Raw genomic sequence first — 7341 nt, 5'->3', positions numbered from 1 at the left:
CCTGCGGCAGGAGGGAGCCCCGGGGCTGCATAGGCTTGGCTCGGGGAGACAGACCCGAGCTGCTGCCTCCATTTTGTTTCCTGCTCAGCTTGGTCTGTAGTGGTGGTGGTGTGGGCTTGGGGTGCGGCTGGGCAGGGGGTTCACCTGCGGCCGTGACTGCTTGGGGTCTGAGGCCTCGAAGACCCCAGCCCAAGCCCCCAGGTGAGCCCTGCGGTAGGAGGGGGGGGTTGCCTTGGCCTCGGGCCGAGCCGAGCGGGCTGAGGGCAGGTGCCCAGTGGATGGGGAGCCCGGGCTGTAACCTAAGATGGAGGCCGGGACTGACGCGGACCAGAGCGGGACTGGCGGGGCGGTCAGACGGGCCTCAGCTGGGCCAGGTGCCACCGGGGTTGGGGTTCGAGACGGGTAGGGTGCTGGAGCCGTGTGCTGCCTGGGGCCAGCGCACAGCCCCGAGGTAGGTGAGGGGATCGGAATGCCACCCACGACGCCCGCAGGCCCGGACACTCCGGGGAGGCGCGCGAGGCCTCTGGGGAGCCCGCCTCAGGCCCCGCCCGTGCAGCCCGGTCGGCCCGTAGGCCTCGGCCGTGAGCGGGCGCGCAGGGGGAGGGGAGGGGGCGGCAGCGGCAGCTCCGCTGATTGGGCGGCGCGCTCGCGAGCTCGACTTCACCCGCCCTGAACCCCGAAGAGTGAGGCGAGGGAGAACTTCGTATAATGTATGCTATACGAAGTTATTACGCGCGAGGCGCTCGGTCGCACGCGCCGCCGCGGGGGCGCGCGCGGTGGGGGTGTGAGGAGGAGGAGGCGGCAGAATAGGCCGGGGCAGGTCGAGCTCGCTGCCTTCTCCCCTGAAGAGAGACGCGGGGGGAGGGGGGTGCGGCGAGCGGCTCCTCTCTCTCCCCACGGCTCCGCTCCCGCCCCAGTGTAATGAGGGTCACCCCCTCCCCCCAGCTGGCCCGGGAGGGGGCGCGGGGCACGGTAACTAGTGCGCTGGGGTGGGCGGCGGGCAGGCGCGAGGAGGAGGGAGGAGGCGGCCGGGCGGGGAAGATGGTGGTGGCCGTGAGGTGAGGGGCTCGGGAGAGGGCCGGGCGCGGCGCGGGGTTGGTGGCCGGCGGCGCTGCATCCGCGGGCCCCCTCCCCCTCCTCCATCACTACCAGCCGGGCTCAGGCCTAGATGGCCGGGCTGCAGCGAACTTCCTCCCGGCGCGGCCCGTGCCCCGCCGGCTGCCCGCGCGCACCTCGGCCTCCTGCTCCCCTCAGGTAGCCGGCTGGGGGGCGCGGGGCCGGCTGCCCTCCCGCAGCAAACTTTGCTTGCTGCTGAATATTGATGAGTGCAATCGGCTCTGCCGGGAGGTGCTGCTGCGGCTGCGGGAAGGAGTGCGGCCCGGGCAGGCGGCGGCGGCGTCGGCAGCAGCCATGTTTGTCAAGCTGTAGCAGCTGCTGCTGCCCTGCCTTGGCTTCGCCGGCCGCCTCCGTTTCTCCCCCTGCCGCGTCCCGGCCTCTGAGCCCCGCAGCTGCGGACCGAGCAGGCCTGCATTCAGGAAGGCGAGCTCCGGAGTGCACCCGCTTCGGCCGACTGGCCTGCGGCCTGGGCACGTTCGCTGCAAAGGCTCCGGCGCCGGCTGGGCGCAGGGTGCAGCGCTATTGTGACCGCTGCGCCCGAGCAAGCCAGGAAGGGGGGGTACTTTTTTGTGCAGCGTCCTGGAGCCCCCCTCGAACCTCGAAGCTCCTTCCCTTCGAGAGAGCCGGCCGCTGGACCCCGGGCTGGGGAGGAGGAGGACGATTCCTGTTTGAAATTTGGAGATTTGGGAATTTTGACTGCCAAAATGATTTTAATTCAGCCCAAGTGTCCACCAGTCTGTAGTGCAGGAAAAAAGGGACGGGCTGTTTCCCTGTGGCAGGATCTGCCCAGCTTCGGAAAGATGGAGTTTGCGGAGGCTTACCGAGGCCATTTTTCCAGCGTCAGTTGGAGGAACTTTTTCCGCCCATGGAAGTGCAGCAGAAAGGCATAGAGGCCACTAGGCCTTGAGAAGTGGCTGCCATTTTGAAGAGAAGAGTGAGATGGCCTGTTATCTCAGATTAATTGCTGTGTTTTTGGATTCCAGGTTGATGCCGGCCCAGGATGGATCAGACCTGTGACCTACCTAGAAGAAATTGTCTGCTGCCCTTTTCCAATCCAGTGAATTTAGATGTCCCTGAAGACAAGGACAGCCCTTTCGGTAATGGTCAATCCAATTTTTCTGAGCCACTTAATGGGTGTACTATGCAGTTATCGACTGCCAGTGGAACATCCCAAAATGCTTACGGACAAGATTCACCATCTTGTTACATTCCACTGCGGAGACTACAGGATTTGGCCTCCATGATCAATGTAGAGTATTTAAATGGGTCTGCTGATGGATCAGAATCCTTTCAAGACCCTGAAAAAAGCGATTCAAGAGCTCAGTCGCCAATTGTTTGCACTTCCTTGTGTCCTGGTGGTCCTGCAGCACTTGCTATGAAACAGGAACCCTCTTGTAATAACTCCCCAGAACTCCAGGTAAAAGTAACAAAGACTATCAAGAATGGCTTTCTGCACTTTGAGAATTTTACTTGTGTGGACGATGCAGATGTAGATTCTGAAATGGACCCAGAACAGCCAGTCACAGAGGATGAGAGTATAGAGGAGATCTTTGAGGAAACTCAGACCAATGCCACCTGCAATTATGAGCCTAAAACAGAGAATGGTGTAGAAGTGGCCATGGGAAGTGAACAAGACAGCACACCAGAGAGTAGACACGGTGTAGTCAAATCGCCATTCTTGCCATTAGCTCCTCAAACTGAAACACAGAAAAATAAGCAAGGAAATGAAGTGGACGGCAGCAATGAAAAAGCAGCCCTTCTCCCAGTCCCCTTTTCACTAGGAGATACAAACGTTACTATAGAAGAGCAATTAAATTCAATAAATTTATCTTTTCAGGATGATCCAGACTCCAGTACCAGTACATTAGGAAACATGCTAGAATTACCTGGAACTTCATCATCATCTACTTCACAGGAATTGCCATTTGTAAGCAGTTTTTGGTACAACTTAAATATATACGTAAATGTATATATACAGGCCACTTAAAGGGAAGTATAACGAATTTGGTTTTGGTTGCTTATCAGTTCACAGCTGAAAGCCTATTACTTATGATAAGCTTTTTTGGGGAAATTTTACTTTGGTTTTTGAACTTATCTCTTTTCCGTGAGTTTGGTTCTTTTCAGCTTTTCCCAAATAACTGTCCATTGAGGACTGTCTAAATGTTAAATTTTTAAGGGCATTTGGTTGAGACTGGATTTAATTTTTCAAGATGGAGGTAAACATTTGATTTTTTTTTTTAAGGGTGGGTTTTGGCCTATATCAGTCATGGGGGCAGGTGAGCCAATTTATTACTAGGTGTATTACTAGGCGTCCTGTTTCCATGTAAGACATGGCTTATTTTTTTTTAGTTGATGGGGGTGACACTTGCTGCAGGTTGAAGTGCATTTGAGCACAGATTGAAAGTGACTAAGATGAGAAGGCTTTCTTGGACATCATTCGCAATTTAAATTAGTATTAATTTTTTGAACTTCCTATTGTGAAGGTATAGCATCCTGTGCTTTTGATAACTGCCACCATCAGAATAGGCTCTTTTTTTCTTGGAGGCTGGCCAGTACAGGGATCCAAACTCTTGACCTAGGTGTTATCAGCCCCACGCTCTCCCAAGTGAGCTAACTGGCCAGTCCCCCAGAGTAGGCTCTTGAGCCTTTTCTAGTTTTACATTTTGAAGTGTGTGTACATATATGTGTGTTTGTGTGTGCATGTGTATAGAAATGGAGAAAAACTAATTTGTGTTGCTGTTTTCAGTAGTGCCATGTAATTGTTAGAAGGCAGTAAATGATAACGTTCTTTTTCATTTTAACTTATTACAGTATTTCTTAAATTTCTTGAATTCTTTAGTTAGTTAAATGATCAGTTGACTTCTTAGCCTCAGTTTCATCAGCTTTAAAACCTGAAAGTACTTGATTGCTAAAAGATTCCTTTCAGCTTTAAATATTTGGTTCTGATTTTATTTCTGCCTAGACACATTGTTATGGGCACCACTAATGTCACCAAAGAGGAATTTTTTTTGAGGGGTGGGTAAGGGACAACGAACGCCTCAGAAATACTATGTAAAGTTTCCTATAAGAATATTTTTATGGTATGTGGTGATTGTATATCCCTGCTGTCCCTGAAAGTTACAGAGGGAGAATGTGGGTGTGTCACTTCTATTTCTGTTGATTCATATCTTAAATATGCTTTAGCACTCCTTCCCTTTCTTAGCTTGGCAGATGCAGATTTTAAAAATTTATTTTGGTTATCTTGAGTCTGTATTGTCCTAGATATATATTAGGGTGGATAGGCTGTTTTGAAAACCTATTGGCAGCTCAGACAAATCCTTTTTCTTGGGTTCATATTGAAATTTATTTTACGTATATGTAGTTTTTTCTTTGTTTTCACATATATTTAGATCTGAGGATGGAGATGTTTCTCTAGAAACATACCAATACAAATGTAAACCTGTCTGATTTTCATCAAAGAAATGTTAGTGGAGTATTGTTTTTGTTAAAAACAATTGACAGTGTTAGTTATGCATCTAAAATGGGAGTTAGCAAACTTGTATAAATGTGGAAAAATTTTTTTCAGGGAGAAAATCTGAGTTGCTCCGACTTTATAGCCTTGAAGAACCGAGTATCTAAAATATTCTTTAGGCCTTTGGTTAAGATTGTGGTTGAAATCTGTTGCTTTTATTTTTGCCTTTGGTATTTTTAAACTGAAACCTTAAAAAGTGAGGTCAATCTCAGAATGCAAATTTAGCTAAACAATGTAGCTTGGGAAAGATGTAAATACGAACGAACAATTCTTGGGCTGGCCGATTAGCTCAGTTGGTTAGAGTGCAGCCTTATAATACCAAGGTGGCAGGTTTGGATCCCCATACTGGCCAGCTGCCACACACAAAAAAAGAAAAAATCTTCTGTGTAGTCATATAGTATTGACATTTTAGACTGTTCACAGTTGATTAAACTTCATCAGTGCAGCAGGCAGGATCCTATGCTCAGGGCTGGAAATTTTAGAAAATCCTTAGCAAATGCTATTTGTCTTTTATTTTGTCTGTAATATTATGATAGAATAAGATTCTCTTGGCAGTGGGTAAGGGTAGTTATTAGGGTAGTAAACCCCCTGTCTAGAATTAGAGAAAAACGCATAAATCAAAGTTATGTTTTCTGTTGTTTTGTATATACAGCTCTAAGCAGACTGTTTGCCTCCTGTCATAAAACGAGCAGCCTCTTCACTTTACCATCATGTGCTCTTCAGTTGTTTTCTCTGCACACAGTGATGTGAAATTATTGCCATTACAGTTTATAATCCTGACTTGGTGCTTTTATATTTAACTGAATTGATACCTTTTAATTTCCCGCAGTGTACAAAGCCTGTGTGCTTTGTACATAGTAGGTGTTTGATAAAATATTGAAGGAAGGTTGGTCCCTTAATAAATTGGCAATAACTTACAGTTTATGAAGTGTATTGGTCTGCATTGTCTCATGTGGTCTTCATAGCCTTGTAGTAAAGAGAGATGTCATAGAAGACATAGGTCAACTTTCATGGCACTTGAGATCATTGGAGTCAAGACTGAAACCCTTGAAATTATAGAATTATCTGAGTACTCTTGGCTTTCTTTAGTGAATTCTGAAGGTCTCTGACACTTTGCCTGGGTCTGAAGGAACTCCTGGTTTTCTCGCTGGGCTGATTTACAGCAGTTGTTTGTTTTCTACTCTTTCTCACTTGGATATTTTTATGGAGAGTTTATACTACAGTTATATTCATGAATTTGGGGATCTGCAAAGTTCTTAGCATGGCTCCAGGATGGTCTGACATACATATTATACTGTTGATACTCTTTAAGTTCTGTGCTATGGATGTTTAAGTGGTGAAGGTATTGCGTGGAGACATGAATGAAACCTAGAGCAGGTGAGGCTTCAGGGAAGAAGTGGGGCTTGAATTGGCCTTGGCTGAGTTGGGTTTGTTAGGTATAGAAGGGTAATTTCAATGTGGAGAATTAAATGAGCATGGCTTTTTCAGAGGGTACTTGTTGGCGATTGCTTGTAGGATGAGTATAGTCAGGCAATAGGGCCTAGAAATATCCAGACTGAGGCATATGGTACTGATGTGATAGGAGTTGGGACCCTGTGAAGAATTTTAGCTGAGAATTGATGTGATGAAATCTGTTTATGCGATTATGGCTGGAAGAGACTAGAGGCAACGTTTGGATGTAGGAGTCTATTGCAATAGTAATTAAGACTTAGACTTGAGCGGAGTCAGTACTAGAAGGATATGGGATACATCTAAAATATTTCAATAGGGGAAAATTGGCAGCCCTTTTGGGGTTGCCTAGACTTGAGGAATGAAGGAGAGAGATGAGTACAGATGATGTCCAAGGCTTGTAGTGTTGGTGTCTGAGACAAAAATGATTCTTCAGGGGTTCCAGGGTTCTCTCCTCTTTCTGTTCATCAACAGCAATTCTCTACTCCAGTTTTTCCTTTCTGAGAAGAAAATTGATCCTCCCCACCTCTGAGGTTCTTCTCTCTGATTCTTTTCTCCTTGCTGGGTGACCTTGTTTTATTAATTACCCTTTCCTCTTTTGGAGTCTTCATTCTGTACTTCCACTATATCACTTTCTTTGCCTAAAACCATGGTAGCATCTTCTTATTCTAAAGGAATTTTCCTCTGTCCTGTAACCCCTTGTTATCATTCCCCTTTACTGGTGAATTTCTTGAAAGAGTTGTCTACTTTGTTTCCCTCCCCTTAATGCTTTGTGTTTTGGTTTCTATATGCTCCACTCCGCTGAAACTGTTCTTTTATAAGTCAAAAATGTTGGCCTTCTCAATATTTATCCTACTAGATTTGCAGCATTTTGACCACCACTCTTTAAACAGTCCTTTTTTTTTTTTGATTGCTTGCTGTTTTTCTCTTCTTTCTTTGCAGTCTCATCTATTTTCATTGATTCAGTTTACTGCTGCTCTGCTGTGTGAAACTTTTTCTCTGACCTGACTTCTGAGCTTCAGACCAAGAAATTCTAATCACCAACTGAGCTTCTCTTCTACCTTGTGTTCATATTCACTTAAAATGTAATGTTATTTCTGTTTTGAAGCATCTTTTTTTTTTTTTTTGTCTTTTTTCGTGGCCGGCAACGGATCGCAACCCTCAGTGTCGCGCCCGTACCGGACCGGACCGGGCCCGGCAACGGGATTGCATCCCTTGGCGTTGCCCCCGCACCTCGCTCAGCCAGTGAGCGGGAGCCGGTCTGT

The 7341-nt window shown here is 47.4% G+C and overlaps 1 pseudogene across 2 annotated transcripts; it reads left to right on the top strand.

Annotated features, from left to right (window-relative positions):
* Window positions 1-817: 817 nt before the first annotated feature.
* Window positions 818-3346, top strand: LOC103593100 (annotated as a pseudogene). 2 transcript variants are annotated; one of them, XR_550714.1, is made up of 2 exons: window positions 818-972; window positions 2100-3346. The product of XR_550714.1 is annotated as a histone-lysine N-methyltransferase, H3 lysine-36 and H4 lysine-20 specific pseudogene, transcript variant X2 (transcript). The 2 variants fall into 2 exon arrangements; XR_550713.1 differs by lacking the exon at window positions 818-972 and adding an exon at window positions 1171-1254 and having other exon boundaries at window positions 2100-3103.
* The last annotated feature ends 3995 nt before the right edge of the window (window positions 3347-7341 follow it).

This window comes from Galeopterus variegatus, unplaced genomic scaffold (genome assembly GCF_000696425.1).
Source record: "Galeopterus variegatus unplaced genomic scaffold, G_variegatus-3.0.2 Scaffold1275, whole genome shotgun sequence".
Lineage (NCBI taxonomy): Eukaryota > Metazoa > Chordata > Mammalia > Dermoptera > Cynocephalidae > Galeopterus > Galeopterus variegatus.
Note: the sequence above shows the minus strand (reverse complement) of the source record. Positions and strands in the feature narration are given on the sequence as shown.